This window comes from Dermochelys coriacea, chromosome 14 (genome assembly GCF_009764565.3).
Source record: "Dermochelys coriacea isolate rDerCor1 chromosome 14, rDerCor1.pri.v4, whole genome shotgun sequence".
NCBI lineage: Eukaryota > Metazoa > Chordata > Testudines > Dermochelyidae > Dermochelys > Dermochelys coriacea.
This window is the reverse complement of record NC_050081.1, coordinates 14,693,225-14,702,319: the sequence shown is the minus strand read 5'-3', so window position 1 is coordinate 14,702,319 and position 9,095 is coordinate 14,693,225.

Below are 9,095 nucleotides of genomic sequence, written 5' to 3'. Positions count from 1 at the left end.
GTTGCTTCTATGTCACAGCTTTCAGCTCCAGCAGATCCCATTATAAAATCTTTCGGGGCTCTTTGATACACCTTGTCTCCTCTCCGTGGCTCTGGGAACAATTCCTGCTCCTGGCTTTGGGTCTAGTGTCTCTCTCTCATTCCTGGTTGCTGAGTGTCTATGCAGATGCCTGTGCAAATTTCTGGCAACACATGTCTATGGCCTTGATTAGATCAGCTTGTTGGTTTTACCCCAGAACAATAGCCTGAGCCTGCCTATCAGCTACAGAAACAGCTGTGACTGCCAGAGGGCTCCAAATTAGGAGCCAATAAAGAGGGAGTTTCAGAGTAGCAGCCGTGTTAGTCTGTATTCGCAAAAAGAAAAGGAGTACTTGTGGCACCTTAGAGACTAACAAATTTATTAGAGCATAAGCTTTCGTGAGCTACAGCTCACTTCCACCAAATGCATCCGATGAAGTGAGCTGTAGCTCACGAAAGCTTATGCTCTAATAAATTTGTTAGTCTCTAAGGTGTCACAAGTACTCCTTTTCTTTTTAAAGAGGGAGTGTGATTGAGTGCTTAGGAGAGAGGCAATGGAATCAGGACTGCAGGGGTTAGGCCCTGGTTGTGCCAGCGACTTGCTTTGTGACTTTGGACAAGTCACTGAATCTCTTTTAGGGTTTGTCTACAATGCAAAAAATGATGAATTCTTACCTTGTGTTAGCTAGCGCTGGTTAAAATGGCATCAAAGACGGAGCGCCTTGGGTTAGCAGCTCAAATTCAGGCATGTCATGGAGCCCGGGGTTGAATGCGAGCTGCTAAGCCAAGTTAAAAGCCAAGTTTTCCGGGTCTTCACTGCAATTTTAACACCTTGTTTTGGCAGTGTAAACATACTCTCCGCCTTTCTTGTCCATCCGTAAAACGGGGATAATACTAAAAATCCTCCATGGCCCCTGCGCGTTGAAATGCTTTAATCATTGAGTAGTTGTAATGTGCTTGAGGGTGAAAGGAACTCTTAAGGATTTATTCCTTTATTATTTAAAGGGTTATTAGCTCTCCGAATATACAAAGCAGTTATCCCTGGCCCCCTGTAGAACCCCTGGACTAAAGTCCAGGACAAATGCACTGACATTAGATGCACTGAGTTTTCAAGTTCCCAGCTGACAGACAATGAATACTGAGTCCCACAAACTGGTCTTTTCATGCAACTACAAGATTGTGTCAGCTTCTTTCTACTGCAAAGAGCTAGATTTACAAGTAATGCAACCGCTCCCCCTGCTGGAGTAAATTGGCAGCCACCGTAGAATTTAAAACCAGATTAACCTCTGTAGAATTAAAGCCATGGGGCCTAGGATTTGTGTGAATGCAAGACGTGAACATAGACCTATGAATGACCAAGGTTCCTCTCCCTGGTTGGATAACCCAGCCTACTTGTCCATGAGTTGACCAATGGCAAAGGATAGGAGTAATCATTTAAAACAAAGTATTTGCTCCTTTTGTCACTGTGCCCTTTCCAGCCCATTGAGATGGAAAATGGCTGATGAACTGGAAAATCCCAGTTGTAATCTTGACAGTGGGAGCCGGACTATGCTGTACTCATGCCCCTCCACTGTGGAGCTCACCTCCTCATGTCCCTGTGGCTTCTTTCACATTGCCCTTGTGCAGGGAATGCTCTTGCTAGGTGCATCTGCAAGGACCTTACCTGTTCTGCAGCAGGGTCTCTCTGGAAGACTGGCCTACAGCCTAGCCAAAGCTAAGAGCTCCCTAATGTAGCTGAATTTAACTTTATTTTGCCAGGATGTGGCCGACATGCCCCTTGACAACTCTGCTGATGGATTCTAACCCTCCCTGCTAACCTCAGCCTGTTTGTATGTTTGTCTGTGAGCTCCGTGGGTCGTGGGTCGGGAACACTTAGCACACTGTTTGTGAGCACTCCCATTGAGTCACACTAGGGAGCTGGAATGGAGCTTGGCTCAGGATGTCAAATTCCAATCCAGATCTGAATTTGGAATGCTCCAGAGTTTGAGGGGGTTGGGTTCAGCTCCTTATAGGACAGGATTTGTGTGGAACTGAAGGGAGCGGTTTGGAATGCTCCTAAATTCAGGGCTGTTCAGACCTGGAGTTTGCTTTGGCCTGTGTCTGTTTATTTAGATTTGCACAAGGATTAAATGCAGCCACTCTCCATACACTCTCGGTGCCCTTAATAATGTAAAAAGTACACCACAAATAATATCCTAAGGTCAGCAGTACTAAGCAATAGTCAAGATAGCCCATCCCCAATGACCCAGGCAATTTACAAACTCAAATACCCCGCCCTCTTCCAGTAGGGACTATCACATCGAGCTCCTGTGAGCTGTGATAATCTAAATAATGACAATTCCCCCAGCCCACCACTCCCCCCATTTTCAAACATCTGGGTAAAAACTTTGCGCCAGACCTTTTGTCCACTCTGGGGTTTATAAGTAAACAAAGGAAATATCCAAGGGCTGTTGCTTTAAATTGCTCTTAGCTGCTGATCACATAAACTGAGCGTTATTGTTAAGGACCCTGTGGATTTTATGGAGGGCAGGAGAGAAAAGCATTTTGTTGTGGTTGTGAAATCATCCACTGTTCTATTTTAGCTAGAGCATCTTAGAGGGAAAAGGGCCGGAGAGTGTCAATTTGGAGGCTAATGAGCTATCTCAGCACCAGAGGGCAGGGCAGAGGCAGGGTCCTTGGAAGGATGGCATGGGAAGAGGAAATAGGAAACACTGGCTAGGAGCTGCCAGAAAGGCCAGTGGCCTGGCAGGAACACAACGGTGCCCATGAACACTGGGATCTTTCAAGAAACAAGGCACAGATTCTTGGGAAAGGAGAAAAGGAAACAAGAGGGGCCGCCTCCACTAGGCCAAATACGCTTCGTTCCAGCCAAGAAACTCCCATTCCACACCAAGATGGAGATTTCTAGGCTGTTCTGCTCTTCAGACAGCTAGTCAATATCAGTGATCAGACTGTTATTCTGGGCTTCTGGGATCACTGAGCTTTGCAATTCAAGTAACAGTCTGATCCTGTTCAAGAGCTTCCCAGCTCCTAGTTCCCAATACATAAAAAAGTGATGTCTGATCCTTTACAGCAATGATTTCAACCTTTTTTCATTTGCAGAACCCTAACCATTTTTGAATGGAGGCATGGACCCCTTTGCAAATCTTAGACATAGTCTGCAGACCCCATGTTGAAAAAAACGCTGCTTAGACAGATACTCGCTTTCCTCTCTTTCACCAGAACAGCTGGTTCAGCAACTGCTTTCCAAGGCTGAAAAGCCAGGTATGTGTGAAAACTTACAGGTGAGGGAGCCTTGAGGCTGAGCCCGACAACAAACCCAAACCACAGCAGCTAGGGAGCCCCCCACCTCTGGATCTTACAGCAAGAGTAGGAACTAAATGGTCTCAGCATTTCCACCCCACGGGAGTGCCCTCTGGTGGGAAGGCATTTCAGAGCTCCCCAGACAGGCTGCAGTAAGTAGAGCAGTGATGTGGTGTGGCCGGGAGGAGGCTGTGCCCGTCTTGAGAGTAGGACAGGATTCTGAATGCTCATCAGGAGGCAAGTGTGATCCTGTCGCAGGAGCCCAGAAAACACCTGCTGTCCTTGGGTCATGTGTCATGGGGAAGCAGATAGCCTGGCAGGAGTTGTGCAATGTATGCGAGACCCATGAGTTCCTACGCACTGTTATGGGCCTGGCACTCTCTAGTTCCAAACCAGGTAGCGTTGGCATCTTCCCTGGAGTCTCAGCACTAGGGTAGCAAACAGCCTGGCTGTGGAGCATAGGCAGCGGGGTCTGACAACTGGGCCAGCGTGGCTTGGTGGCCAGGCATTAAATCTGTGCCAACCTACCACTTCAAGCACCCGAGTGCAGTGCAGGCCTCCAAGTGGTGTCAGTGTCACTCCAGCCTGCAGCAAGCACCATCAGCCTCTGCTTTACTCTAACATCTGGACTTTTACAGTGGCCACCCATTGAGCCTTGTGCTGCACACACTGAGCAGCAGATTGGAGCGGCTATGGACAGATCCTGCTCCCCATATCTACTTATGTTGAAGCTCAGGAAAGAGCCAGCAGAGTCTACACTGCATTGTAATCCCAGGTCTGTGGGACCCAGGCTCATGGACTCCGTGTTTCCAAGCCCGCACTTGAATGTCCACACTGCATTGTAAACCTGGGCTTACAATTGCTGGACCTGGGTATCACGGCCGTGCTAACGTGTCCACATATGTCACCATGTAGCCCTTCTAACTCGGGTCTGAGCTTGAGCTGCGTCCAGACTGCAGAGTGACAGGGCTTGGACCCAAGTCGCAGCGGGTTCTTACTCACCCCTCCAGCAGGGTCCTAGGATCTGGGCGTTGAGTGCTTGTGGACCAACTCGGACTGATTTGTGTGTGGACAGAAGAGGGGCCTGGTCTCAAACTTGAGTCAGAGCCTGGGCTTAGTGTGTAGTATAGACATACTCAGTAAGACCAGTGGGATTTTGGCCCTGAAGTTGCCATATACTGAACAGCTGTCTGTCTCCTCCCCCTCTTGGAATGGTTCGCTTTTGGTGCATTGACCATCTTCCCCCAAGTGAAAAAGATTCCACTGCCAATGCAATTTAAAGCAGTTCCCTGGCTTAGCTCACAGGAGGAGCTCAGGGTTTCTAACTGCTAACTGGTCACACACAGGTTAGACAGACTCCCTGACTGCAAGGAAGCACCCGTGACTCCTAATAATTCTTAGCTCTTACCTAGCGCTTTTCATTTGGAAAGCTCAAAGCATTTTCCAAAGGAGGGAAGCAACTTTATCCCCATTTTACAGGTGGGAAAACCAAGGCAGAGGGCAGTGAAATGACTTGCCTAAGGTCATACAACAATCCAGTCACAGACCTGGGGACAGAACCCAGGTCCCTGCACAGTACTCTACCCATTAGGCAACACTGCCTTCTCTGATTTGCCTGCCTGACTTGTAAGTCAGCTGGAGAGTTCACATGTGGTAATTGCACGTCAGATGCTACTGGGAACAACAAACCCCCTTTGGAGAGGCTGCTTGTGAAAGCAGTGTGTAGGCCAGTCTGGGGCACACCCCTCGGAACACCTGTCGATTCACTGCCCTTCCAGACAGAAACCGATTCAGGCTAGGTCCTTGAGCCCAATAATAAAAAACACCTGCACCTTCTTCCAGTGGTGCCCTCCTGTGGGAATCAAAGGTCAGTGCACGGCTCAAATGCTTTCCCTATGCTTGGGATTGGGAACCGGAGTTCTTATACTGAGCTCACGCTTGCAAATCAAGCGAAATTCCAGTGAAGTCAATGGGCACAATCCAGTGTCAATGAAGGAGAACCGCACTCCATACAGCTGGCTTTAGAAACCATGCTTAACTTTCTCATCCATGTCCGGTCTTTGCCCTAGCCTTTGTGGGTCCCTAACTGGCATGCCTGCATTGGACTCAAACTTCTGGGGAGGGCTTTGCATGAGAGCCCTAGGGAGGGCAAAGGGGCTCCAAGAAGATGGAGGTAAAATGCTGCAAGGCAATCTTCACTGAAACTCCCTTGCAAGAAGTCCCCTCCTGGGGCCTGTAATGTAGGGGCCGACACTCAGGGCTGTTACTACATGGGGAATGCGAAAGATGAAATAGAAACTTCAGGGTTAAAAAATGAACCAAGCTTTGCCCACAGAGCTGCACTCCCTGATCTGCTTCTCCCCACTCCAAAGAACCACCCACCCCGCCCCGCCAATCCCTAGCCGTTATTTCGACCCATTCCTGCAACAAATGATCAGGATTTTATCTGCAGTTTCCTTTACTTTCTATTGCTTGGTGACTAGGGTCACCAGATGTCCCGATTCTATAGGGACAGTCCTGATTTTTGGGTCTTTTTCTTATATAGGCTTCTATTACCCCCCCACCCCCTGACCCGATTTTTCACATTTGATGTCTGGTCACCCTATCGGTGACTGACTTCCCACTTGTGCAGAGCCATCCCAGCATGCAACGTCCTGGAGGCATCATGAGAGATGCTGAGCTGGGCCCAACATGGCATCCGGCGACCTGTGGAAAAGTTGGCTCCTTGGTTCTCCCTGATGTTTATATTCATCTTCGCCAGGCCACCCAGTTACAGAGTCATGCTGGAAAACCCAGGTGCAGGCTCTGTTGGGATACCTGCCACTGTGCCAGATTTAGAACTCTGCATTTGTGCAACCGTGAGTTGTCAGCTCATCAGCTGCACATGCTAAGCAGAATGGGGGCTGGCCAGGGACGAGGGAGACTTCCCGAGGGAAAACAGGGGCCGGATCAGAGTATCCCCTGTTGCTGAAAGGGGAGACTTACTGCAGAAAGCCTGTTGGGCTCGTGGAGGGTGGTGTGCTTCTGTCTCAGTGGTGAGGCGATTTGCCCACCTTGGAGAATTATAGAGCATCTGAGGATCTCCTGCGGCTGATCTCTCCAGGCATGTACCTTGGGAGAACACTGCAGCTATGAGACGTAGCTGTTCTGCTCTGGAAGTGCCATCTTTGAAATGAGCTGTACAACGGGGGTCCTGATAACTTGTGCTCATTGCAGATGTCATGGCACTTTTTGTGTTCTGGCCAAATCCCAGTTGAGGTAAGTCCAGGCTGCCTACTTAACTATCCCTTGCAGGGCCTGCTGGGGCTTCACTTCCTGTCCTAAACTGTTGTGTGTTGCTGAGTGATGGTATATTGCTAAGGGCTGATGCGTTCCACCCCCAGAGGTGGCTGCATTTCAGCAGTGGGGGAAGTGTCTGTAGTTGATTAAATGCTTTGGGAGGAAGTGCGCTCTATGAACACATAGCATTACGAGGATTTTTAAAGACTTTCCCCATTTGTCGGTCCCTATCTTTGCTCAGCGTATAGACATCATTCTGGAAGATCATGAGTACATGGTGGACAATGATGGGAATGTTTCAAGTCCCCGCTCTAGGAGAGCAGGCACAGAGGGGTGAAAAAGCACATTTCACCAGCCAACTTTTTCTTCTGTGTTGCCGTGAAAGAAATTCGACAGAGATGCGTGGGTGACTGAACTCCATGGGCCAAATCCAGCTCTGGCTTAAACCTGAGGTGGCAGGAGTTTTACCCACTCACTCCAGGCTGAGTTTGACCCAGTTAACATTGAGCTTTGCATGCTCAGGGCTTGATTCTGATCTCACATTGATGTAGATCTGGACCTATGCCTGTGAAATCAATGATGTTACCCTGGTATGAGTCGAGATCACAGTTAGACCCAAGAAGTTCCAAATGTGCCTCTGTATAAATGTGTTTTGGCTGCTTGCTTCCAGGTGTTCCCAACACCCACTCACAGCCAGAAACCTGCACAGCAACAGCTGTGGCCGATTGGCCATAAACAGAAGGGTTTCGCAACCATTCCCAGAGTGGAGAGGAGCCAGAATGGAAACGCTTGCCCTGCTGTCTGTAGCCAGAAAGCCACTGATTTGTAAGTGACAAGAGAAGTCTCCTGGGGAGCAGTTGTGTGCTAGTTTAGGCCAGTGGAGGGCAGGATGTGTTTTATTTCCTCTATTTAAGTTGTTGCTCACAATTAACAAAGCAGCTTTGTCTACCGCTGGGAGAACCAAGCGCTCCAGAGGCTTGTGTATAATAGTCTCTGCACTGAATTACTGCGTGTTTTTCCACTGAATGCATCCAATGAAGTGAGCTGTAGCTCACGAAAGCTTATGCTCAAAGAAATTTGTTAGTCTCTAAGGTGCCACAAGTAGTCCTTTTATTTTTTGCGAATACAGACTAACTGCTACTCTGAAACCTGCTTTAAAACAGTTACTGGGTGAATGTGCATCTTTACCTCTTTGAGATCATAAGCTGTTTAGGTAAGGGGCTGTCCTTTGCTCTGTGTCTGTACGGTGCCTGGCACAAGGAGGACCTGACCTGATTGAGGCCTCCAGGGTTAGTAAATACATTTTAGATCCTGCCTGAAAATCTCTTGTAACAAATTAGCTAAGGTGGATTCCTGTCACTGCCCTTGGCTGGAAAGAATCTGACCAGTGTTGTGTCATAGGGCATAGACCGCTAATAACAGAGATTCTTCTTTAGTGAAGTGCTAGGGGCTTGTTCTTTTGACCTTGGGCTCTACGTCACCACAGCGCATGATCAATGAGTTACTTAGAACTCCTACAGTGACGTTAACAGACAAAGGGACCTGCTTTGTGTCTTGACTGCTGGACAGGATATGGTCTCTCCTACAAAGACGAGCCTGTAACAACGCTGCTGGCAATCCCAAACAGTGAGTCTAGTCAAGCATTTTAATGGCGGGCACAGGGGATGCTGTGCATGTTCCAGCCTGCTGAAGCCTGAGTTAGGGATAAATAGCTCCCAGATCTGTCATTTGCCAGCTGAGAAGTCCCAGGGTCTTTCACAGGCATCTCCTGTTTTGTAGCGTTGTGTGGGAGACAGCCCCTTGGCATCAGTGCCTACGAAAGGAGGCAGGCTCAGAGTAAGGCACCATGGCAGTGAATGGGATGCTGCTGGGGGATTCAATTGGGGCTTTGGCCCAGGAAAACTTGCAGGCATCACAACGTTCTCAAGAGCAGTGCTGGAATGAAACACGAGGCTCAGGACGTGTTGTCTGGGAGACTGGGCCCTGCTGCTGTTCCCAAGAGGATTTGCTGGGTGGCAGAAGGCTTTGAAGTTGAGTAGGGGAGGTGGGTTATGAAATACGTCCCTTTGGGAATAGGAAAGGTACCCAGCTGTATCACGTAAACTTACTAGAGCCGGCCGAGCAGGGGTAGGGTCAGGCTTCAGCTACCCCGAGCACAGACCTGTGCCCCTGTGGCAGTGCATGCAAACCTCCCAAAGCACAGACAGAGCGAGCCAGGAACTGGATCAGGGGACGGGAGAGTGTTCTTGCCTCTTTCCGAGCGGCTCCGGGCACCGGCTTTGGGCCCCAGCAGGCTGTCGGGAGGAGGCAGGTGAGAGCTGAGGAGGACACTGGAGCCAGGAGCTAGAGAGAACAGTGCAGTCGATTGTTCAAGTACCAAAGCCAGACCAGAAGTGCTCCCTTTTTCACTGGCTGCAGTAAGGGCCACGTGGCCTCAAGCTGGGGCACCTCCCCGATACCTCAGGTTAATAAGATGCTAGATAGACCTGGAAAAAC